Source organism: Sardina pilchardus, chromosome 3 (genome assembly GCF_963854185.1).
Source record: "Sardina pilchardus chromosome 3, fSarPil1.1, whole genome shotgun sequence".
NCBI lineage: Eukaryota > Metazoa > Chordata > Actinopteri > Clupeiformes > Clupeidae > Sardina > Sardina pilchardus.
This window is the reverse complement of record NC_084996.1, coordinates 36,659,819-36,686,210: the sequence shown is the minus strand read 5'-3', so window position 1 is coordinate 36,686,210 and position 26,392 is coordinate 36,659,819. Positions and strand designations below refer to the sequence as shown.

The 26,392-nt window shown below is 41.2% G+C and overlaps 1 long non-coding RNA gene across 1 annotated transcript; it reads right to left on the bottom strand.

Moving 5' to 3' along the window:
- Nucleotides 1-7,426: 7,426 nt before the first annotated feature.
- LOC134076276 (uncharacterized) lies at nt 7,427-9,431 on the bottom strand. The gene is made up of 3 exons (XR_009938585.1): nt 9,298-9,431; nt 8,793-8,814; nt 7,427-8,584 (listed from the first exon to the last, which is right to left on the bottom strand). It is a non-coding gene; the product is annotated as an uncharacterized LOC134076276 (long non-coding RNA).
- Between the last annotated feature and the right edge of the window lie 16,961 nt (nt 9,432-26,392).

Here is a 26,392-nt window from a genome sequence, read left to right as displayed (position 1 = left end):
TGTAAGAAGGAAGGCCTTCCCTGAGAAAGCAGCTCCGCTTGTGAATATCACCACCTCCAGACCCTTACAGCTTGTATGCATGGATTTCCTCTCTGTAGAACCAGATCAGAGTAACACTAAGGACATATTAGTGATAACAGATCACTTTACCAAATATGCCTTAGCGATTCCTACACCCAATCAAACGGCTAAGACAGTTGCGAAAAGTCTGTGGGAACACTTCATCTCTCATTACGGCTATCCGGAACGTCTACACAGCGACCAAGGCCCTGACTTTGAGTCCCGTTTGATAAAAGAACTGTGTGAGATTGCAGGAATTCAAAAAATTAGAACAACGCCTTACCATCCCAGAGGGAACCCGGTGGAGAGGTTCAACAGAACACTCTTGAGTATGCTGGGAACCCTGGAAAACAAAAGCAAAAGTCGCTGGCGAGAATTTGTGAAACCCCTTGTACACGCGTACAACTGTACAAAGAACGACACGACTGGGTTTAGTCCATATGAACTCATGTTTGGCCGTGAACCCAGGCTGCCAGTAGACCTAGCTTTTGGATTGCCTTTGAGAGACAGAGAACATACATCACATTCACAGTATGTACAGAATCTGAAATCAAATCTTGAAGAAAGCTTTAGAATTGCAGCTGAACATTCAAAGAAGATGGCAGGACAGAACAAGACCAGATATGACAGACATGTGACTGTTTCACAGTTGAGAGAAGGAGACCGCGTGTTAGTGAGGAACCTGCGCTTGCGTGGAAAACACAAACTCGCTGATAAATGGGAGCAAACCATCTATGTGGTAGTTAGCCAGGCTGGTGATCTTCCTGTCTATAAAGTGTGTCCTGAGAACCAATCTGGACCAATGCGAACACTGCATAGAGATCTGCTTCTGCCTTGTAGTCTTCCTCCTGAAGAAGATGAACAAGTTGAATCAGTTCCTGTCCGAGTCCATAGAACTAGAAGACATTGTAAAGATGTAAACTCAGTGGAAGAAGAGGGAATGTCATCTGACTCCGAAGATGATGTGCCTTACTTCTTCAGACCCAATCACTTTGAGATTGAACCTGCTAAAAGCAGAGAATCATGTCCAGAACAGACTGATCAGAGAAATATGGAGCCTAACTCCAGTACTACTCAACCAGACACGGTCAGTCAAACCAGAGAAGAGGAACCTCAGAGGAATGAGAGTGACTCACCTGTGAACACTTCTTCTGTGGAGAGTGACTTACCTTGTACCGCTGAAGAGTTACCTGGAGAGACTACGTCACCTGTGAGTTCCGAAGTGAAACCTGTAGAGGAAAGAACACCTGAAGATATGCCCAGACAGAATGTCCTACCTGAGGACGGAAATCCAGAACCTACCTCAGTCTCAGAAGAGAGGATGGGTGAAACTCAAGAGACACAAGAACAGTTGACTAGTACAGATACAGAACCTGATCAGACCTGTGAACAAGAAGAACCTGCACTAAGAAGGTCTTCCAGACACAGAGAACCCCCTAGAAAGCTGACTTACCCTGAATTTGGGAACCCACTAGTGACAATAGTAAAATCCCTTTTCCAAGGTCTAAGTACAGCGATTGTAGAATCACTCCCAGATTTAGCTAACCCTGAGTATCTTAGTGCTATAACAACACAGCCTCTTAGCATCCAAAGGGACTTGCATATTCAGAGGGGGAGGGTGTAACCCAGGTTTACAAACTAACCTATAAGAGCCTAAAAGTAATGTGAATAATATTAAACATCAAAACATTGTTTAGTTTATTTACTTATGTTTCATTGATAATGAGAGATATGGTCAAACCAGAAAATATAGAATGCAAATTAAGTTTGATTAAGTAGTGAATAAAAGACAGGAGACTATAGCTTTAAAATAGTATAGCTTTATTGAATAGAAATAATGTTAGAGCGCCCTCTACTGGGTGTAATGACAGGAAGAAGGAAATCGAAACTTAACTAAGTAATCGTCAGAGAGAGATCCGAGGGAAGAAAGAGAACGGAGACAGAGAAAAGAGACGCGGAGAATACGATACAGTTAGAACATTTAAAAGAAGCTTTAGACGACCAAACTACTCGGTTACAGTCAGTTTAAGGTCAAGACTTTGTTTTATACTTTTGAATACAGTTTGAGTTTGTGCAGAAACGTGCTGTTTGAAGCTACAGCCTTTATGTTTTTTTCCCTTGTTTGAATGCTAGCTCCTGAGTATAGCCTGCGTTATTACTGACTAGCAGCATTGAACCTGCGCTATTTCTGTTGAATAATATCAGTTTTCATAACGTCAGTTATCAGAAAAGACTCTTTTGAAGATTTCCTGTCGCAGTTTGATTCGAAGATACAGACTTTGATTGTTTTGAACCGAATGCTTTATTGGACATGGACAACACGTGTAACGACAACGAGAACAAGATGGCGAGCCTACCCAACAACGATACAAGATGGATTCTCCACACCGAGGATTAACCCGACTGGAAGCGTAACGTTAACATTCCTCTTTTCAGTTTCTACATTCTACGATAACACTTTTCAGTTTCTGGATTGAGAGAGAAAAGACTTTGATAGAGAAAAACGAACCTAACGAACTGATAACTTGATTGATGCTTGATGCGGAGAGATTGCTTTGTTAATGTGTGAACTTGATATTGTAGCAGCCTATAGCTACTGATGTTTTTTGTTGATGCTACACATTTTCTATGTGGATTTAAATGTGATACGGTTTGATGTTTGAACTAAAGGTTAAATAATTTGAAATACTTGAACTTAAACGTAGAAGTTTATTAGATCATTTAGCTTAAAAGAGTCAATTACTTTACTACAAAATAAGATAATAACTAAAAGATAAATACATAAGTTCTTTAAATAGGAATACAACTAGGAATAAATAGAACATAAATAGGAATTCGAATAGCCTAGTGATAAAGTGAACTCAAATTACAAAGTGAAATTGAATTGAAACAAAGGTTTGATTGATATCTTTATTTGATGTTACCTGTTGAGCTTTTCTTGTACATGTGTATATAATTATCTTTTCACTAAAATCTAAAAATTGATTGAACAGTGTGTGTCTGTGTTTACTCCCTCCTGAAAAGAACCCTAGATCTTCTGATGGCCCAGATCTGATATGTTGTGTGACCATAAGTTACACATTTAATGTAAACAAGTGTTACACAACACTATGTTGTCTCGCGTTCGGCCATGTTTGTCCAGGCTGCTATTCTCTTTTCTCACAGCAGATGTCGCAAGGATTTCCTCTCAGCCGGGCATGAGAATAATATTTTACCATAAAACATATAGTTTATATGTGCAATATGTATTATATATGTGCTTTATTTTAATAACTATTTTTCATTTACATGGCATAGTGTATGGAGGCGATTTACAGTGGTAAAATGCGAGTTTGTTTTGAAAACGTTGCGACAGGCCTACATGTGTAAAACATATTTTCGTCGTAGCCTATTTATGTACGTAGGGCGCGTATGCCTACGTACATTCATAGTTGTATATCTTATCTTCTATTTGTAGGCTATCTTTTAAAGCTCAGACTAATGCATAAGCATTTTCTTACATATTTGCTGGACTGACTGAGTTACGTCAAGTCAAAGACCTATTCTAACATTGGCTTTGTACAATGTCAAGTGGCGCAGCATTAACACCCCAGTCTGCAACACTGTCGACCCAGGTTCACATCTTGGCAGGAGCGAAATACAGATTCTTATATCGATTGAATTTACTGACCGTTTGTCAACGTCGATGAACAATTATTTTTTGTTAATAGTTTTTAATAACAACCTATCAATCATTTTCTGAGCCAAATAGCCGCCATCTGACAAACTTTGACTAAGCCAGTTATACTTTTTGCATCTAAAAATAATTATATCATAGTGACACGCGAAAAAATAAACGATGGCTTAGAACAGGGCTCTTCAATTAGCGGCCCGCGGGCCGGATCCGGCCCCCGAGATACTTTGTACTGGCCCTTGAAGTGTTAGCTGATGATGTTATATGAGCAAATCCTTATATTCGGTAGAGGCGTAAATAACTGGTGGAAAACACGATAATGGAGGTACAGCGATAGGCTACACTGCGAGTAGCGCCTAAAAATAATGTTCGGTGCGTTGCCGTTGTAGGCTAGCCTACTGTGTTACTGTGTATCATGCAAAGACGTTACTAACTTGTGTCTTGCTTCGCTTTTACGCAGCGTCACCAACATGTTGACGTGCGCCAAATCCAAGTTGTTTCCCTCAAAGCATGAAGCATTTTTAGTGCATGAAATTTCACCGGTAGTGCTCTCCAAGTCCTCTCCAACCAGATCCTTGCGAAAACATTCGCCACTCGTAATGTAGCTATTGGAGCAAATAGGAGTAACTTTGGTGGCATCATTTCTGTTGCATGCTCTCACTCGCTCTGAAGTCTTGCAGCCATTGCACCTCAGCCAATTGCACGTAACGTTTAGAACGAGTGAAACATATTAGCTTAATTTCAACGTAAATTGCCACTATGTTGGAGTATATGAGCTAGTAACATTTTAACGGGTTGCACCACGCAAATAGTTTCAGTGTGAAACTAATAAGCCTACACATCCATCGCCTAGATGTCAAGTCTACTGTAAGTACTGTAACATTGATTTGTGAACACGTTCGTCCAATTTAAATGTGGGGACGTTAAATGTACAAGTATGTTGATAAGAGTTAAATATGCGACCGATAACGCACATTAAATTCATTTGAACACTGTTTTGAAACCTGTTTGTACCCATTGGAAATTGTATGGACCTATCAGTTACTTCGCAAAGCTCTGCTTCCATTGCTGTTAATGTTATCACAGATTTCATATTAGCCATATTAGCAATGTAGACTCAGTGTCACCTTCCCAATGCCTACTGTGGTAGTCTGGGTCTGTGGTAGAAATATTCCCAAAACACAAATACAGCAAAATAACCACCAAAAAACGATGTTATGTTTTTACAAAATGCAACATATTAGCAATATAGATCCAGTGTCACCTTCCCAATGTTGGTCTACTACTGTGGTAGTCTGGGCCTGTGGCAGAAATATTCCCAAAACACAAATACAACAAAATAACCACCAAAAAACAATATTATGCTTTTACAAAATGCAACATATTAGCAATATAGATCCAGTGTCTCCTTCCCAATGCTGGCCTACCACTGTGGTAGTCTGGGCCCGTGGCAGAAATATTCCCAAAACACAAATACAACAAAATAACCACAAAAAAAGATATTATGCATTTACAAAATGCAACATTTGAACACACATATTGGTGCTGTTGTAGTTTATTATCTACATTTGTACGTGATTACTCATATTTCAAGCGATATTTCTCCGGCCCCTCAGTTGTGATACCTGTCATGAACTGGCCCCTATTACAAACTAATTGAATAGCCCTGGCTTAGAAACTAGGCCTGCATGACATTTTCCCACTGGACACACCACATCAGTATTGTGCTCGTTGCTACGATACACAGGACTCACAGTGAGTTGACGACAAAATGACATGAGGGAAAGAAGCAAACAACGTAGCCTGATTTTGATCTCACCTTACATACTTTCCTAATTCCTACGTAGGGCTACTCAGACTTTTGTTAAATCGTCAGGGCCCGGTTGCACAAACACCAAAACCAAAGATTGATGATATGAACCAAATATTCTGGAACAGATGGATTTACAGGTGATAGGCTATTAGGCTACTGCTGCAACTTCCACCGTTTCCTTTCCAGAGATTGCTGCACGCACAACGCAATGAACGCATGCAGTCTACATTGAAGTGAAACGTGCAGAACGTTGTCCAAAACAATACAATAACATTGTGTGTCATGAAAACTGTGGCGGCTGCATTAAGGTTTTGGCTGAGCCAGCTAGCCAGCCAACAACTTCATCAGCCAGCCGTTCTCAAAGCAAATGGCTTCGGGGTCTATACTAGCCTGATAAACCAGCCTAAATGGATTGGATGTCTAATTTAGTCTGGCCTCGATGAATGGATACAACGGAACATTGTTGATGAGCACAACCCGTTGTCTTTCAAACATCACCGAGGCATCATTGAGGACAATTAACTGCCTCCCCACCCCCACCCCATCTATCCCCTGCGTAGGCCTACTAGGCTGTAGGCTGGCTGTTAACTCGTGGAAGAATGCGCAATGTTTCATCGCATATGCGCGTTTCAGAATGTTCGAATTCGCCAGCGTGCGTGTGTGAATAGAAAAGAATAGAATATAGCCTACTTTATTGATGCCTTGTTCAAAAGGACTCTCGTCATGAATAGGATGGGAATCAAACCAGCAACCCCTGGGTGGTCAAGCCGAAGCTCTAACCAGTGAGCTACAGCCCGGTTTGTTCACAGATGTGAAAATGTGTGTCTCAATGCTGAACCCTTTGTTGACTGCCCGAACATTCCATTTTTTCCACACTTGATGACCTCGTGGCACAAAAAAGCTTGCTGTGTGGCCATACTACATGGCAGAGATAAAATATACACACCATTGTAATCAGAAGAAAGAGCACTTCAAAATGGTATAAAACATAAATAACTATGTGTGAGGGTAACATAATTATGTCTAGAAATATGCTCATAATTAATCAGAAAAAATAAAAAAAAATACAGTTTTTCAACATAAATCTTATTTTTCTCTAATTTCTGTTGTAGATAGAGAAAAACTTAGAGTATATGACAGACTAGCAATGTTGTCCCCTACTCAAGGAAAAAAACAGAATCAATGTATCACTTTCTGCTCAAAAGTTATGGTCAATTCATTATGTCCTGTACGTTTGCAGAAAATAGTAGAATGATGACCTCGGGGCACAAAAAAGCTTACAGTGTGGCCACACTACATGGCAGAGATAAAATATACACACCATTGTAATCAGAAGAAAGAGCACTTTAAAATGATATAAAACATAAGTAATTATGTGTGAGCGTAGCATAATTATTTTTATAAATATGCTCAAAATTAATCCGAAAAAAAGGAGAAAATTACAGTTTTTCAACATAAATCTTATTTTTCTCTAATTTCTGTTGTAGATAGAGAAAAACTTAGAGTACATGACAGACTAGCAATGTTGTCCCCTACTCAAGGAAAAAAACAGAATCAATTTATCACTTTCTGCTCAAAAGTTATGGTCAATTCATTATGTCCTGTACGTTTGCAGAAATTTTTAGAATCTTTACAGAGTAGAATGTCTTCACTGCCCGATTTGACATTTGACCTCAAAATCCAGACAGAATGGTCAAAATAAGTTATTTTGGCCATATATCCATGAGACAGAGCTATATATGGTATGTTTCACTATACTTTAGGGCAGATCATATAATAATGTTAACCTTTTAGTGACCAACGAAAAGTTGCACCTAAATAACCCAAATATGTACAGTACATTCTAACTTTTTTTTGGAAACCACCACAACACCCAACATCTATTTTGATTGTATTTAGTTGATTTATTTGCAAACATAAATTATTACAAATCATATTGCTTCAGTCATTTTTTTTTTAGATGTGGTAACTCAATAAAGAAGTGCACTTATCAAGTCACGAAAAATAACAATCAATAAACATAAGCAGCAATGGACAAAAAGTCAACCATCAACTAAAAAAGTGCTTCTTATTTAGGATGAAAAAGCATGTTATGAACAGGCAATCAATAAAATCTAAAAAAATGTCTTATTTATGGTCAACAATAAATGTAAATTCATTGGTAAGTGCATTTCCAATAAACAATCAATAGTGAATGAACACTCAATGTCAGATCAATGGTAATGGAAAGTGCCTCCTGCTTTCATGTGCAATAAACAATAATCTCTTGTCAATCACTATAAACAGTACCCGTACCAGTAAGGAATATGATCAGTGACAAATTCCCCAGGGTTTTGTATAGAAGCATAAACTATGTTTTGATTCTTTCATCCACAGCAACATGCTGGAATGGTTGGTAAAGTGCTTTACTACACGTCACCTTGAAAGTCTCTAACAGGCCAGTGATTTTGCACAGTTTATCACGCTCATCTTCAGCACCAGTATCTACAACATGGAGCATTGGCATCAATGCTTTGAACCGGTCTCTTGACATTATGCTGCGTGCCCACAGGCCATGGTACATGGTTTTGGGGCTCCAGTATCTGTAAAAAGAACTGACTGGGACAAGACCACAAAACATTACAAGGGCCATCAGTCGTGCCAATTCATCTGGACTGGTTTCTTTCCTTGTACCATCTGTACCACCATAATAGGGCTTTCTGAGGATTTCCTCCCAAGCATAAGCATTTGTGTAGGTGCATTTGTAGCAGGAGGGCATCTGTAGAAAAAAGTTTTTAAAAATCTATGGCTTTGGTCATGGTACCTCGTGTTACTTGTACATCTAGGTGAACACCAGGCTGGCGTACAGGACGGACAGATGGCAACTGGTTGAGCATGTCTGGATCATCATAGCTATATGTCTGGACAACAGGTTGATTCACTGGATGTGCAGCTCTCCCTGGGCACGGTCGTTCTGGCATTCCTTCTGGTCCTTTCAGGTTCAAGGGTCAGGGTCATCCTCCTCTGAGTCGGTGGCAGAACCAGGAGAATGTTGAGTTCTAAAAGTTGAGATAAAAAAAAAGTTGTTCACAACCTAGGTCAAGGCTAATTTCAGTCAGAAAAGGTTGTAGCAGAAAAGTTGCTATTGACTACATGTCATTATTTTCTTTCTAGAAGTTGAGATGGAAAAAAAAGTAAGTTGTTTACAACCTAGGTCAAAGCTAGATTCAGTCAGAAAAGGTTGTAGCAGAAAGGTTGCTTACTTACTAAATGTCATTAGGCTTTCTGTCTAGAAGTTGAGAGAAAAAAAAAACAAGTTCAATGTTCAACACCTAGGTCAAGGCTACTTTCAGTCAGAGAAGGTTGCTACTTAGGCCTACTAGGCATGTCTTTCTTATATGCCATTACTTTCTTATAGGGAGCACAAATAGACATGTCTGGAACTAAACAGAATGAGTAACACTGATATTTATTTATTCCTTCCATACTATATTCAGCTCTTCATCCAGACATGCCCATAGAATATGCTAGCAACACTACAATGTTGGCAAAGAGCGAATAATTTACCCGCGAGTAGATAAAGCGCGATCAAAAATAAACAAACACGAGGCGCTATTTCTTTCAGTTGTGACAGACAAAAAACACACCATACAAAAGGCACAGTCTACTCAGAGTGTTACCACACGAAAATATAATGTTTTATGAAGCTGTAAGTAGTGTAAGTAGTAGTAAAATACAATATTGAGTTTCAAGAACTTTATTGTTTACTCACGTTGTTGTCGCCGTAGCAGCTAGTCGTCGTCGGAGTCAGAGTCACGAAAGTCTTCATCCAGTTCACGGTCCAACTTGTACTCTTTTCCACTAGATAAGCCACCTATTTCACTGTCTTCACTGCTATTGTCATCATTTGTGTGTTGACAACACATTTCTGCCACCTCAGCAGCTGAAAAATGGACTTGTCGATATGTATGGTCCGACATGTTTATTCATTGAACAGCCGCGAATGAGCTGAACGCGGAAGTATCGGAGGTGGGGCAATCACAAGATGTAAAATGACATAAAACTAAGCCAATAGGCTATCAAAACGAACTAAACTACTTGACAGCGATTGGCTAGCTGTTGACAACGTATCTACATAGTTTTTTTCATCGGTGAGGTTAAATGCGTGATTCAAACACGGCGAACACGTCATGGTTCGAAATCGAACCATATTTCAATGGGCCGTCCACAAAGGGTTAAATTGTAGAAACGATAGGCCTATAGCTTTTTTTCAGCAGACATCGCAAACATAGCCTACACATTCGCAAAACTGAGAATATCATTCACTCATTATTTTAAATTATGCTACTTCTCACGCCTGCCTGCTCAGCATAGCTCTCTCTATCTCCCTCCCTCCGAGGTAGCTAGACCCTATACGATGCTTCTCCCTAAATGAATGAAAGTTGTTTTAGAAAGTAGCCACGGTAGCCTAGCCTGATAAACCAGCCTAAATGGATTGGATGTCTAATTTAGTCTGGCCTCGATGAATGGATACAACGGAACATTGTTGATGAGCACAACCCGTTGTCTTTCAAACCGTGTCTGTGCCTATAGGCCAACGCTCCCTCAAAACCCCGCCCCAGAGCCCTCTGCCCCGCCCGCGTTGATTCAAAACACATCTCTGCGTTGTGATTGGTTTAGTTGCCATCTGTCAGATTCAGGGCAGTGTTTTCAAAATGTTCAATGGTCCGAGGCCAGACCCAAATGCAGGCAAAACATTTTGCCGTCCAGCAGTTGGCGCTGGTTTTCCAGGCTAACGGTAGCCTGTAAAATGCGGCATGAAATCCTGGCTACTGTGTAATTGAAACCAGACTGTTAGGCTCTTTGTTCCAGGTGACCAGGTCCGATCATTTTCGTCGGCGCGAACATATCGGCTATCTATTAAATTAATAGAAGTGAATTTGGGGAGTGAATTAGAACTAGCCACATTCACTTTTAGAGCATTTTAGTTGAAAGTCAAGTTTGCTTAAGGTTTGTTCAAGAACTCTTCCAAAGTTTTTACCTCAAACAACACAAATCAACACAAATACATGAACAGATAACTCAAACGTGCTGTATGTCATAATGAAACAAACAACCACAGATTATCAACAACACGGTCTGACACGAATGACACATGGCTTAGTGCAAACTGAATTTATGACCAAACGATTTTATTCGTGCACGAAGCGCCATCTAGCGATCATTATGTGTAAGTAAAAGCCTCCCAGTCTAAGGACTCAGCGGTCATTTGACCGCCTCGCCGCGCTTTAAGTAGTTCACAACAGCACGGCGCTTCTAGTAGGTCGTCAAAGCGGTCAAATGACCGGGGCGCGGCGCTTCTAGGTATAAGTGGGTCAGAACGGCGCGGCGCTTCTAGTGTTAAAGTCCCCACCATTTAAATTGGATGAACGTGTCCACAAGTCAATGTTACTTACAGTGGACTTGACATCAAGGCGATGGATGTGTATAAGTTTCACATTAAAAGTATTACTTACAGTGGACCTGACATCAAGGCGATGGATGTGTATAAGTTTCACATTAAAAGTATTTGCGTGGTGAAACCCGTTAAAATGTCAGTACCTTATATTCCAACGTTAGCCTAGCAAGCCAAACTACACAGAAATGTATAGTCTGGGGTCGGACCATTCACCGAGCTGAAGCCTGTAGGTGGGATGAACAGTTGTCTTTCAAACTGCCTCTGCACGTAATAGGCCAGCATTTGTGACCAATCGTAGCCGGTCGGCAAAACGGCTAATAGGGAGGGAAAGTGAAAACCAGCGCCCCAAGCGGTTGCGTTCCTATCGAAGAGCAGCTCCAATGTTAAGTCCCATAGACCGACTTTTCAAATAAATACTACGCAGCTATACCAGCGATCTTATCCACCAAAAATATTTTTCAGTCTTCATACTGTAATAATCTACTAACTGTGAAAATATCAGACCCTATTTCGCCTTATTTTAGAAAAACGTAATTGCTCGTTTCATTTCATAAATGGACTACAACTACAAGTGACGTGACACCCTTCCACGACGTTACTCGCCTAGCATGGTTTGTTTATTAGCCTGTTAGCTAGTTGGTTAGTTAGTGGACAATCACACTTACTGCCAGCTCTTGTGTGAGTAGGAGCACAACACAAGTTATCCCAACATAAAGGTAATTACCACACGGTTTACATCGCTCTGTTATTACAAAAATATGTAAAGCCAGTTCAGCAAATTGCTGTTTTGATCAGTTGGAGATGAAGCGCCCAAACTGGTGACGTCAAATGCTACTGTAGCTAGTACTGTAGTTCGTTATCACCATATTACAAACAAACTCAAAACAATTAAACTGATCCTAAAAAATAAAGTATGACCACTAGAAGCAAAAGAGCTGACCTAAATGCATAGCATATTGAAGGCATTTAACTAAGTTCCCATCATGGGCAGAGATATATTTTTTCTAAAAGAAAATCCCATATCCCGCTAGCCTCTAGGAACGCAACCACTAGATGGCGATGAGATTACTTTCCCTCCCTATACATCCTTCTTTAAAACTAATGACTTGAGTGCTTCTTTCTGCTCAACCTTCAAAGAAAAGCCCAAGTCTACTCCAAAGCCGATTCAAACGAACGCGCTTCGTTAGCCTCATCCATCTTTTGTTTTTCTCTATGGTTGTTGTTGAACACGGTCTCACCCAACGCGTCAATATCGGAAGCCGAAGGTGAGCTAAGGCGGGCCAGTGTTTCCCACAGATTAGATGGCAATGTGTGGTGGTAGCCCCATATTTTATTTTTCATTGCATCGCCTTTTTATCGCTCTCCTTTCATATAATGTAAATTATTATTTTACCAAGATGTGAAGCGTGTCTTTATTTGAAACACACACACACACACACATTATGTAATTATTTACATTTATACTGACATTTATGATATTCATAACAGCAAACTTTATGCAGATTATAGCCTAGGCCTACTATTTATATTACAACTCCACTTCTTAAATTCAGCTGTCTGGTTGAAGCCTCAAAATATTGTAAACAAAGTAGCAGGCTAAGCTTATCATATGGTTGGACTGTTCAGTTTCCCCACATGTGTTTAAGTTTCAAGGTAAGCTAATACTTTTTCTCCTTGGGACAGGCCCTTTTAAGTCTTGGAGTTGAAAAACATTGGTATTGGTCAGTCAACTTGAATGCAAGAGTTTTAATCAAATGTCTGCAGCATAGCCTACTAATGATGCTAACCGAATATAACAGTAATTTAGCTAGTCGTCTTCTGTGCGTCAATGCATTCACGATTGTGAATGTTTTATTTGGATTAAATGTGCATGTGGAGGGCGGGTGTCCATTGAGCGCGCACGAGAGCGAGCCAAGGAGAATGAGTTTACTTCTACTTGGTATTTGGTTTGGTAATTAAGTTGCACGCATAGTCTACAAAAGTTGCGGGAGAACTTTATGCTTCTACCCGAGCAGCGTCAGGTGCATCAGTGCGACCACCGACCACGCTTCCAGGGGTGATGTCGTTGGTTTTCATGGAGACAGACAGCCGCGGTGTGCACGGAGGGGAGGGGCTGTGTGTGTGTGCGTGTGTGTGTGAATGAGAAACAAACGCGTGAGTGACAGAGAGGGAGCACAGGGAAAGGAAATTCAGCTTTACGAATGCTGCGTGTTTTTCAATAGCGTTTCAAAATAAACAAATAAATAAAAGAATAACGAAACGCAATATGAGGCGGCCGGTGCTGAATCTGTGGCGCACCGCCACAAATTTGTCTATGTGTGGGAAACACTGCGGGCTCAAGGACTCCGTACACAGATAGAGCTTTCTGATTGGCTAGGCTGGCCTGGAGCCTAGCGCAGGCATGGCCTCAACGGTGCGACCCTAGACCATCCCGCTAGGCAAAAATATTTTTGGCCGCTAGGGTGCGTCTAGATTTCTAGGCTACTCCAACTTAGTAACTTACGTTGAAACTAAGCTAAGATGGAACTTATATTCAACTCGTTCTAAACGTTACGTGCAATTGGCTGAGGTGCAGTGGCTGCAGGACTTAAGAGCGAGTGAGCGCATGCAACAGAACTGATGCCACCAAAGTTAAAGTTTTAAACACTCCTATTTGCTCCAATAGCTACATTACGAGTGGCCAATGTTTTCGCGTGGATCTGCTTGGACTGGAGAGGCACACTACCGGTGAGATTTCTTGCACCAAAAATGCTCCATGCTTTAAGGAAAACAACTTGGATTTGGCGCACGTCAACATGTTGGTGACGCTGCGTAAAAACGAAGCAAGGCAGAAGTCACGTCTTTGCATAATACCCAGTAACACAGTAGCCTACAATGGCAACGCACCACACAGAACATTATTCATAGGCACTAGAGCAGTGGTTCTCAAACTTTTCTGGCTTACGGCACCCCTAAACATCCACGGCACCCCTATTTTTTTTTACTTTTTACTCAACCTCCTTTGTGCCATATTTGTACTTCATGCCATTTTTTTTAACCTTGTGATATGTTGGATAGGCCAAAACTGCTTTTATTATAGGCATTACTAAGATAAGGTGAAGTTAACACCTTTTTTGTTTTATTCAAATGAACTACTTTCATTCAACTCATTTAATTGAACTTTTGAATAAATGGTGAACAGGATGTGAAGAGACAACTTGATAACCACCTGACCTCGGTGTGCAGTCTTAACCCATTTCACTGCAGAGGGCAGTGAATAACCGTGTTTGAAGGGGACGTGATTTAGCGTAATAAACTATTTTTACGACTTGATTCAATACATCCGTCAGGTCTGGAGGCATCGTTTTTGCCGTAAGAGCCTCCCGATGCAACATGCAATGCGTTGCTACCATGGCAGGATTCTGTTGCATAGCTTTCGTTACAAAGCCTTTGACCCGACCTGTCATTGAGGCCGCCCCGTCAGTGGCAGTGCACACACTTACGCACATATCCCAGCTAAGATTATTGTTCCTCAAGTATTCATCTGTCACCCTGAATCTCATCTCCGGCAGCATGGTTGGTCAGTTCTTTGCAAAATAAAAAGTTATCTGTAAATTTGTCCTCATCGACATTAGCGAGCAGCTGGCAAAGGCCACTAGCATAAGTAGACTCGTATTTGAAGCGCAAACTTCCCCAATAGCCGTAGCCAACGTTAGCCCACGTCTCCCTGCAGACCAGGCATACTGGTGTGGGACACGTTACCTCGCCACCCCAAGTGAACCCATACTGGAGGTAGGAGTCGTTATTGCCTCACTTTTCTCTTTGCTGATTTCATCTGGTCAGATTCCGAGGTCTGTCTCTGTGGAGGTGCATGGCGTTCTCTTTGTAAAAACGTATCCATTGCGCCTATACCTGCACTCCGCCATACGGAATAACGAACGAAGTCACCGAACAAACAATAAGTAGGCCTAGCCTACAGCACAGTACGATACAGTAAACTGTAGCCTATTGTTTGTGCTGCAAATACGTTTTTGCAATAAAATTAATTTTGAAATGGATATTATGCTTTTTAAAATGTCATTAAATTATCAAGCCTTAGACAATTCCGCGGCACCCCTGAGCATGCGTCACGGCACCCCAGGGTGCCGCGGCACCCACTTTGAAAACCCCTGCACTAGAGGCCTGCACGGGCCTAAAATGTCAGGCCCGGCCCGGACTTCCGGCAATCAGGCCCTAACCCGACCCTGCCCGACATATTAAGCAATTACTGAGCCCGAGCCCGAATCCGAGCCCGACTAAAAGGGTCCGCTATTTAGACATGACAGTCACGTAGCCTAATGGTTTCTCAGAAAGCCAACTTGAACAATTAAACAAATACTTTTAACACACGATTAACGCTTGCAAAGACAAGCGTTCATGAATTTAATTAGACCTCAATGTCGAAATAATGGGATGTCGCAAAAGCAGTATAAAGGACAGCCAGGATAGGCATATGACATCGGTAAATCTGTATGCTCTCTTAGTAAGCACCGTGTAAATAAATAAAGGAATTGAATCACTTTGAATTTAATATTTATTTGGCTAAATAACAATCAAATAAATGTAGGCTATTGCTCACCTAATAAAGACAACAAGCGCAAGTAGCCTACTATAGACAGCTTCCAACACAGCCTAACAAAGTAACAGAAAACACTCACATTCTTTGAGTTGCAGGTCCAAATAATCCCAAAAAAACACAGGCAAACCTAGGCCTATTTACATCTTCACAATGACCAGTCACCCATCAATTTGAAGATGTCCAGTCAAAAGAAAGACAAACTTCGGCCCTACAGTCGCCCGACAGCCAAAGGCATATCTTCAGCAGCTGCTGACCTAAACATCTTGAGGAAAGAGAGGGCATGGGTGCTCTTGTCATCGACAAGAAAATCGGCCATGAAGTGAGACCAACTCAAATAGTGCAAAAACCGAACACCGACAAGGGTGGTCAGTCAGACATATTGCCCTGTTTGTTTTGAAATCTTGCCAATAGTGACTCCTATCGGTCCATCTGGTGGAGCGCCGATGGAGCTGCTATGGTTATCCATGAGATGATGTTCATTGCTGAAATCCTTGAAAAAAATTTATTCGGCAGCAAGAGCATCAAGAGCTTCTATCACCAGCTCTACCTGTATGGATTTACCAGGCCTGAATTTAACCTCGAAAACCATGGAAGTCCCAGCTTGGTTGTGACTGCCAAAGAGGTCAAGGTACAGTACGTATCACCACTTTAACGCAAAATTCTCATCAATACAAATAAAACCATGGATAAAAGTAAGTCTGAAGAGCATGAGTGCTCACTAACTCTTTCTTTCACCTGCCACCCACGTCCTTTTTTCCTACAGGTGTTTGCCCATCCTTACTTTCAGAAGGGGTGTCGGCACCTCTTGGCCCAGCTGAAGCGGCATGAATGGACCAAAGCTTCTGTAGATGGTTGCAAGCTGAATGATGAAATGTTCAGCTCAACCTCCCACAGACCCACTGTGCAATCATCCTGCCCCATGAGCGACCTGAAACCTCCTTGTCTGCTTGCCGCTGAGCAGGTAGGCTTGGCTTCACAGACCTCCGCATTGGCGGACCAGCTCAAGTCTCTTCTTCTCTGTGAGGACAATGTGGCCCAGCCCCAGAAGCCGGTTCTGTCCCCTGAGATGACCCTACATGACCCCAGCCGTAGCCTGCTGTTTCTCATGCTGACCGCTTTGGAGAGCAAGAGAAGGGCCTTGATTGGCTTCCTTCAGAAGCATAGAGCCAACTCTGCAGCTCCCTGGAGTTCCAGCTACAGCACCACTGGCTGAAGACCTGAGACCAATGACAACTCCCCATTCCTTCAGCAAACCTACAACGTTGAATGATAACAGAATGATATTCAGCTACATAACACAAACTCATTTTGCAATACACTTTAACATCACAAAAAAATATGCCTCCTCTTTTATTCTGTTGCTCAAAATAGAAAAGACATTAGTGAGATATTCTATACAGAGACTATCATGTCACAGGTGAAAAGGAATCTAAGATGTAAACAAGTCTAATAAGCTACGTAATAAAATGTGCCATTAATAAAGGGCATGCAACATAATGTTACACATATGAAATGGGCTTGCCTATGCAGGCCTATGGGACTACAGGATGTATGGTCTTCTGTCTGTCTATCAGAAATGGGTCTTGCCAGATATTTTAGTTGGTCTTTACAAAGTTCAGAAGGCTTTTAAAAATATTTTGTTTTCATAAATAATCTCCTCCTTCAAGTGACCGTGTTCAGAAAAAAAGGTTTACATAAATTCATTTAGCTGATGTTTTTGTCCAAAGAAACTTACAAAAATAGGGAACAATCAAGAGACTGTGTGAATAGGAGACAATAGTGTAACAATAAACACTATCCTGTAATAAGTGAGGGATAATGTACTGTATAGAGCACCGGTCACTATTGGGAACATACTGTAAGTATCTACAGGGCAAACAAGACACCGATGCGCCAGCAGCGGCAAACTTTTTGGTCTTCACATTACCATACAGTATTTCTATTAAAACACCTCTCCTTTTCAAAATAAAGACTATTAACAACATTTGCCTTGGAACAATACCAGTATTTGTTTCTTTACACGTGGCTTGAGGGGGTACAAAATGAATATATCTGCAGGTGTGATGATTGTCACCCCCTGCCAAGTAGTCCACACCACCCGACAGACAAGAACATCACCCGCTTTTGTAATTCTGAGTATTTTTGATCATTCACACTCTAGTTACTGTATGTCAGAAGATGTTTTGTGAAATTGGTGTTTGGCCTGCTGAATAAACCAAATGGATACAGTTATGTGACCTTTATTTGTTATTATTATTTCCCTAATAAGCACCAGGGGGGTATTCCATCAACCTCGCTAAACAAGGCGGCGCTCAACAGAAACAGCCTGGCTTGAACTAGTGTAGACTTCCACTTGAAGCTAAAGCCGTTCCATTAACTCAAGTTAGCTGCATCTTGCCCTCGTTTATTCAAACGAGGCTAAAATCAGCTTCATGTCTGCTCGTGCACGAGGTAGAGAAGTAGACCAAAACCATAGATTGACGAAAAGAGGATACATGTCGTAAAATTAAGGCAAACTAGAAGATTTCAGTTCGATTTACAAGCGCCATCTACAGGATTTTCATCGGAAGTAATCAAATTGAACACGAGAGAAAAAAATAGATACAGTAGTTGCCTAAAAAGGAGAATAACGAAATTGTAGGCCTACTGTAAATCGCTAAACAGTAATTATGATGGTTTGAATTGGGACTCTGATTGTCTTCACTCTGAACAAAACGAGTGAATAAGTAGGCTATTTAAACTCAAAACAACTTTGGCAGCTAGATTAAAAGGGTTCACTCTAAAATATTTTTTCGGTGGTCATAAAATAAATTAGTATTGTCCTGGGAGTATTGGGAGAAAACCTATTGTCTCCCATAAGCATATAGTTCTGCCAAAGTGTTTGTGAAATATAATTATCTGAAATGCAATTTGGCTTTCAATATGTCATTTCATAGGCGTAATTTAATGTGTGTAATACAGTTGGTTTGATATCCGAAACTATAGGCCTAATCAATAGACTAGGCTATATGAAGCGGTTTTAATTATTATAGCCTTTACAGAATAAGCTGTAGGCTGGCTTGCCTCATGGTATAGCCTACTGACAGCCTGCCTACTGTCACTGAACAAGCTACTGTGCATGACCCTTTATCAATAGTGATGCCTTTCATTAAAGAGTATAACTAAACATGGCAATATTAATGTGTTAACATAGCCTATGTAAATTCATGGCATGGGAACCGAACCTGAGAACACGCAAAACATATCTAGCATGATATCCTGTTACGCTGCGCATGACACCACGAAAGACGTACTCTGTGCAGAGCCGCAAAATTCTTTGGACCACACACAGATCAAGTTCAAACAATGTAAGTTGCATAATTTTCAGAAATTCTTTGAAACTAGCGAATAGGTAGCCTTAATCAATGCTTGCAACACTGTCGGCAAAAAGTTTCTCCTTCTATTTTTTAAGTTGTAGGCTACAGGTGACGAAAGCACAGGTTGACGGAACCAACGGTTTGGGACTCGTTTTCCGACTGGTGTTTTTTTTTTTCAACACAGATTAATTTAGCTCGGCAGTTAGCCTGCCACCGACCAGGTTAGTTCAGAAGCATATGTTACCCCAGCAACTCAGCTGAGATTCCTGTTAGCGGGAGTAATGGAACCGAACTCTCTCTAAAATTAGCGAGGCTTATCAAAGTTAGCCGCGATTTACGGTTAGCTCGCTTGATGGAATACCCCCCAGGTCATTAGTCTGGTTTTAACTAATCATTAAATATGTATAACAACTGTTAAATAATGGAAATAGTAGGCTACTTCATTAATAAAATGTTATTATTGATGATATATTGATATATTAAAGGGATATTCCGCCATTTTTGGAAATACGCTCATTTTCCACCTCCCCTCGAGCAAAACAATCGATATTTACCTTGTTCCCGTTCATCCAGCCATTCTGTGAGTCTGGCGATACAACTTTTAGCTTCAGCCTAGCATAGATCATTGAATCGGATTAGACCATTAGCTTCTCGCCTAGCTTCATGTTTAAAAGTGACTAAGATTTCTGGTAATTTTCCCATTTAAAACGTGTCTCCTCTCAAGTTAGAAAGTGCAATAAGACCAACTGAAAATGAAACCTGGCGTTTTTCTAGGCTGAGATTTGACATGGAACTACACTCTCATCTGGCGTAATAATCAAGGCAACTTGCAAACTACTGGCACTACTACTGCTTGTTGTCTATGGGGACTATTTTCAGATGCTGCGTACGATATCACTAGCCTGACTCTCGCCAGACCCTTGTAGTTCCGCCATGCTCCACCAGAGGCGTTTCGCTGAGCTCCACACAAGGGTCTGGACGCGAGGGCAATCCAAACCCCTGGCGGTTGCTCAAAAAATGAGCAACCAATCAGGAGCGCCGAAGCGAGTGTTTGATTCAAATAACAATGGCGGCACGCAGCGAGGAGTCTTGTGCTGACATTGATTCTGCTATTTCAACCGTTTGGTCGGATCTATCAAGTATTCATTCTTTAAAAGATTAACAGAGAATAGTTTTGAAGACATTTATTGGTGGCAAGGATGTTTTTACTCTTCTCCCGACCGGGTTTGGCAAGAGCTTGAAGAAGCCGAGCACGTCATTCAAGATAACAGGCAAGTGGTTTATCAAATCACATGCGAGGATGTTTTACAAGGACCCGCCTTCAGAAATACATACCCTATCGAGAAGTCCCAGATCCTTGTGTGAAGCAGACAGCGAACTACAGGATCTGGCGAAAGTCAGGTTACGATATCACTGCGCCTATGGCACTATCACTATGCTAGGCTGAAGCTAAAAGTTGTATCGCCAGACTCACAGAATGGCTGGATGAATGGGAACAAGGTAAATATCGATTGTTTTGCTCGAGGGGAGGTGGAAAATGAGCATATTTCCAAAAATGGCGGAATATCCCTTTAAGTATTAGCAATAATTTATAAATGTATTTTAGAAATTGATTTATTTACTATGAACAAACCATTCATAACTTTGTGAACAAATGCTTAATATGATAATGAATGAATATGATAAATGATGCATGAACAATACATTACTAATGATGAACAAACCTTTAACTAGCCTAATAACAAATGCTTAATAGATGATGGATTGTGTGTAGTTATTATAAAGTGCTGCCCAAATTTGTACTCTAAAGCCTTTTTGAACTTTCAACCGGTTTTTATTTAGGGAAAATTTACTGAGCATCAAGCTCTTTTACAGAAATGAGTTACAAAACATTTAACAACTATAATCAAAATAATAAAACGAGAACAATAAAAAGATACAAAAAGCAAATAATAATAATACATAAATATTATTAAGTTTGGGGCCATAAGGTAGCATACTACTCTCTGAGCTTCATTACTCATTCAGAATGTGTGTGTGTGATGTACGAGATGCTGCAGCCCTCCGTTTGATGTCATCATGTGCCGTCATCCCATCGCCAGGATTCACGGGCCATATCTGACAAAAGGTATTCCAGCCAATAAAAAGCCTATAAACATGGTACAGTGCATACAGAGGGGTATGTGTGTGCATGTGACTGTGTGTGTGTGTGCGTGTGTCTTTTAAGTATTCACTGGTGTGTTCTAAACCTGCTTGAAGATGAGAGGAAAGTGAAAACCAAGGTGGACATATTTCAAACCTTTGATATGGGCAACATGTATTAGATTCAACTTCATTTTCATTTTTTATGTTCAGTACAAGTACAAAGACAACAAAATGCAGTTTGAGTCTAACAAGAAGTGTAAAAAAACAGAAAGTGCAATGTTAGTAACAAAAAAATATAGACAGGTGGTACATACTGTAGACATGCAGGACAAAAAAAAAATAGTGCAGTGTAGACAGTAGTATACAGTTGGTTTACAGAAGGTGGTTTAGAGTAACTAGTGCAGTGCCCGTACAAAGAATGTTTTCCAATAAACTTCAATCACGTTGATGCAGGTAGATCATGTTAGATTGGTGATGATGTAGAATCAGGCCCATGCAGTTAGTAGAGCTTTTTACTCACTCAAGCTAACCGCATGACTATGGCCATGCCAGTGCTATGAACTCGGAAGTGATGTTTGAATGAATATTATGCCCATAGCCGATGTCCAGATAGAGTCAAGAGCGGCTGTTATAAATGCAAATTTTAACAGAATGCTACCGACGTGTGTGTCGGCATATTGTTGCAAGAGCAGCAACCTGATCAGGCAACAGAACTGCTAGGCATAACCCATATAGGGCAGGGGTGCCCAACCTTTTTTGGTCCAAGATCTACTTTTAAAGTTGATAGTGTATCGAGATCTACCAAGCCATATAGAAAGACATCGCGTAGCCACAATTTATTGTGCACCTACATTGGACACTGTTTTCTGACACAAAGATTTAACAATGATAATGAATTTATTGTAAATGTGTGTGGTGCAAAAAATAAGTACAAGTAGGCCTAGGACCAGCCTGTAACAACACAACAGACAGAAAAACAGCCCAAATAATACAATGCCTAATTCAAGTTGAAAAAGTGGTATCTCTACCTTAGAGGGAGACCTGGCACTGAGAGGAGGAAACTACTGTAGTCTCTCATTGTCGGGACAGTAGGAGCTGCGTGCCGCTTCTTTCACAATTTCACCATCCATGAAAGGTTTCTTTCGTTTTGCAAGAACACTCACACAATATGATGCTATGGTTGCAGCATCTTGCTAGTGCCCTCCAAAAGTATTAGAACACATGCTTAAAGTTAAATATAAAATCATCTTTTGGAAATTTATCTTAATGCCTTAAATGAAACAATGAGGAACTATTCAACCTTTAAGGACATTAATTTTCTTTGTGAATGAATAATGTATCGTAAATAAATACATTTTTTCCTTAAAATACAGGGGGTCATAAGTATTGGAACGCCCATGTTAAATTCCCATAGATGATTTTTATTTTTATTTTTAAAGGCCAGTTATTTCATGGATCCAGGACACTATGCACCCTGATAGTCCCCTTGGCCTTGGAATTCAAATAACCCCATGTCAACACTATACCCTTAACATACTAAGAGTTTGGCATGCTTTATGTCAGTTATTAGCTGTTAGCTAATTAGCTGATTTCATTCTCATTGAGCTCAATGCAATTCAAACCAGCTAATTAGCTAACAGCTAAAAACTGACATAAAGATCAGTTCGGCAGATCTTTTTGCCTATTTAATATATTTTAAGTTGGACGTTTTTTTTAATGTATTTTACACTACGTAGAGGCTAGGCCTAGGCAACAACTCTTAAAGTGACACAACATTTCTCGTGATCGACTCCAACTCAGCCCGCGATCGACTGGTAGACCGCGACGACTGGTTGGGCACCCCTGCCATAGGGCATAACCGCGGTCGTTGATGTATGAGTAGCCTATGCAACGTTATGTTAGCCTACTTTAAAAGGCCTGCTTACCAACATGGGTGCATGTGTGTCGGACTCAGCATGTTTATCCAAAATGAAGAATCTTGAAACGGTCCGTTGTTTAAGTGAGACATCGTAATTTCCATGAATGGCAAGACGTGAGTTTGTCAGCGAAATGGGCATTTTTTTCTATGCTGGAGTAGCCTAAGTGAGAGTGAGAATGGGCGTGGCTTTAGAGTGGTAGAATTGTATTTTGCTTAATGTAACGATATCTTTGTAATTTTTTGCCCAAAAACGACCAAACTTTGCGCTGCACTCACACATGCCTTTAGCGAGACCTGTGTCAAATTTTAGGTCAGTCTGATGAGTGGTTTGAGAGTTTGAAAACACAGACAGACAGAGTGACACACAGACAGACGTTCCTTGCATTAATAGATAGATATAAATTAAATGTAGTGTATTAGCGGTTACCTTATGAGAGCAGAATATACAGTATATACAGTGTATTAACAGAACATAAGAAAAACAAAATAAATATGGATATTCAGGAACCATAAAGACATAGGCTACAGTACAGTATGTGTGGTATGGCAACAACACCATTGTTGTGCAGAAACAGTGACAGAGTAAGAATAAGTATATGTGCAGGATGAATAGTATGAAGTAGAACATGGCTATGTATTAGTGTAATTATGTAGTCTGGTTTTCACCATACTAAACTCAATCTTTTAAGATTGAACATTAGTCTGGTGAGGCTGCGCTTTGTTTCTACTGCACTTTGCGTCGTTTAAGTTTCATTTTCGGCGTGTCACCGGCCAATAGCGTGCCAGGACTAGAGTATGGCCGTTTCTGAATGGAGCCAAAGGTTCTGGCAGTAAACAGCGAAAACAGATCTGCTGGTGAATCCGCCAGGCGAAATTCAAATTCCCCAGCCTAATTATGTACATTTGTAAATAAATATGGATGAAACCCATCACATCCAACTCCTCCTCTTGTCTGTGGGTTCAGTTCATAGGCTATATGTCTAGCTAGTTCAGTATATTTCAAAACCACAGTTCACTTTGAGGAGTTTTGAAACTCAGTAGCCCAAAAAGACACCTTTTTTCAGTTTTGTTGAGTATACACAGGCTCACAGAATCTCCATGGAACCAGTCTGTAGGCCCTTTTGTAGGCTTGTGTAATTGCTTAAAGAGGGCTGGGTGGTGCAACCATTCAAATGCAAGCATGCTTATTACTCTGAATGGCCACGGGGGTCCAAATTGTCCTCACTCTGAATGAAATCAAAGATGATGGTGACAATGAATTTCCATTGTGATATTTATGAAAGACCTCCATTTTCCCTCTCTCTTTCTCGCTCTCTCTGTTTCTCTCAATGTTCACCATCTCTCTCCAACCCACACACCCACACACACAGACACAAGCACAAAGGCTGCGCTTCTCTCTTTATCTCCCCCCCCACACACACACAGAGTGTGTGTGGTTATGATCTAAAACGCGCCGGCCAGCATCCGTCTCTCCCCGCGACAGTCTACTTAATTACCTCGTGACCGCGGCACTTTGGCGGGTGAGTCATACCTGGGATACTGAGGAGGGGTCAGCCGGAGCATCCCGAGTACAACCATAGATCTTCACTCTCCACATAGACACAAAGCCATCTGGACCTGCCAATGGAGAAAGTGTGTGTGTGTTTGCTGTGTTTGTAAGTGTACATACTTGTATGACAGGGAAAAGAGTGATATATAGAGAGTGATAGAAAGAGAGAGAGAGAGGCAGGCTGAGGAGCGATTAGACTCATCAACTGAGCTTAGTGCACTGCATGATGGATTACAGATATCTGATAGCACACTTTCCACATCTTAGGCTGGATAATACACTTCTACCTCAGTGAGCATAATGTGCTCATCTCAGTAAACAAGAAGTGGCTAATGTTCTAAAAGAAAAAGAAAACCTGTCTACTCACCATGAGACAGTGGTAGGCAGGTAGGCCTTATCCGGGCAAGAATGCCAACATTTCTTTATGACAACCATAGACATAAAGATATATAGACATATAGATAGATAAAGACTGTGTGTATGAGAGAGACAGAGAAAGGGAAGAATAAGAAAAGCATGGGTAGCATGGAGAGGTTGTATTGAAGGTGCTGGTTCCCATAAGAGTACGCGTGAGGGAGCCTGGCTTGTGTAAAAGGACTCAGGTTGGCTCGGAGCCCTTTCCATTTCTCACCACTCTGCCGCGCCGCCTCGCCGCCTCCCTTTGAACCCCTCCAGAAGCCATTATAAGACCAAAGCACACTGTCAGGAGTCTAATCCCACAGAACACGAGCACTGAAGGTAAACCAAGACCACGGCGTCTCCTGCCGAACAGAGGAATGTGCATCCATCTGTGCCCCCCTGCAGTCTGGCTGTGCTCCACACATCCAGGGCTGGATCCTCATAACATGCACCGTACATCAGCTATATGAGACGTGCTGTCACGGAGAAAAGCTCCTCACCCACACCTCTGAAAAGGAGCCATATTTCTTCGTCAGAAGTGACATTGCTGGTAAATGCTCACAGGTGAGTCTCTGGTTCTAACATGTGTTCTCGTCTCTCTTTACCTTCCTCCCTTGCCCCCCCCCACCCTCTCTTTATACTGCTTACACACAGATACATACACACACACACACGCACACATGACATCCTCCTTGTGGCCCCTTGTGGTCTCTGTCATGCACAAATGCATTCTGGGCCATACCCTGTGATAAGGGACTCGTCCAGCTCCCACACCAGCGTCTTCCTGTCACCCCTCAGCTGCAGTGCATGCTGGGCTGAGACCCCCTACGCTAGAAATGAACTGACCCCATCTGAGACCCCAGTGGCAGAAATGAACTGACCCCATCTGAGACCCCCAGTGGCAGAGATGAACTGACCCCATCTGTAATGCAGATTTGTCGGGCTCTGTCCAAACAAGGTATGGTTTGGGTCTAAACAATCTGTGCAAAGCCTTGCTAAAAAGAGCAGATGGCTTATTCAGAGCTTAGAGATCTCATCTCCAAGTCAGATGAAATGTGAGTCACCAAGAAAATGTAATTTCCAAATGTAAGTTCTTGATGAACAATGTGAGAGCAGTGCCAAGATACACTGCTGTAGGGTATATTAGTTGCCCAAATATCAGTGGACATGAACGGCATATCCCTAAACTGATACTGAGAAAATGATGGGGCCAGTACTGGCTCTTCAGAGCGATGCCATTGAAGAACATTTTCCAGTGCTTCAAAGAACCATTGAGGCAACAGTTCTGTAAAGAACCATTTAAAGGGTGAGAGTCTGGTGATACAACTTATAACTCAAGCCTAGATCATTGAATCGGTTTAGACCATTAGCATCTGGCCTGCTAGCCTCACTTAAAAGTGACTGCGATTTCTGATAATTTTCCCATTTAAAACTTGTCTCTTCTC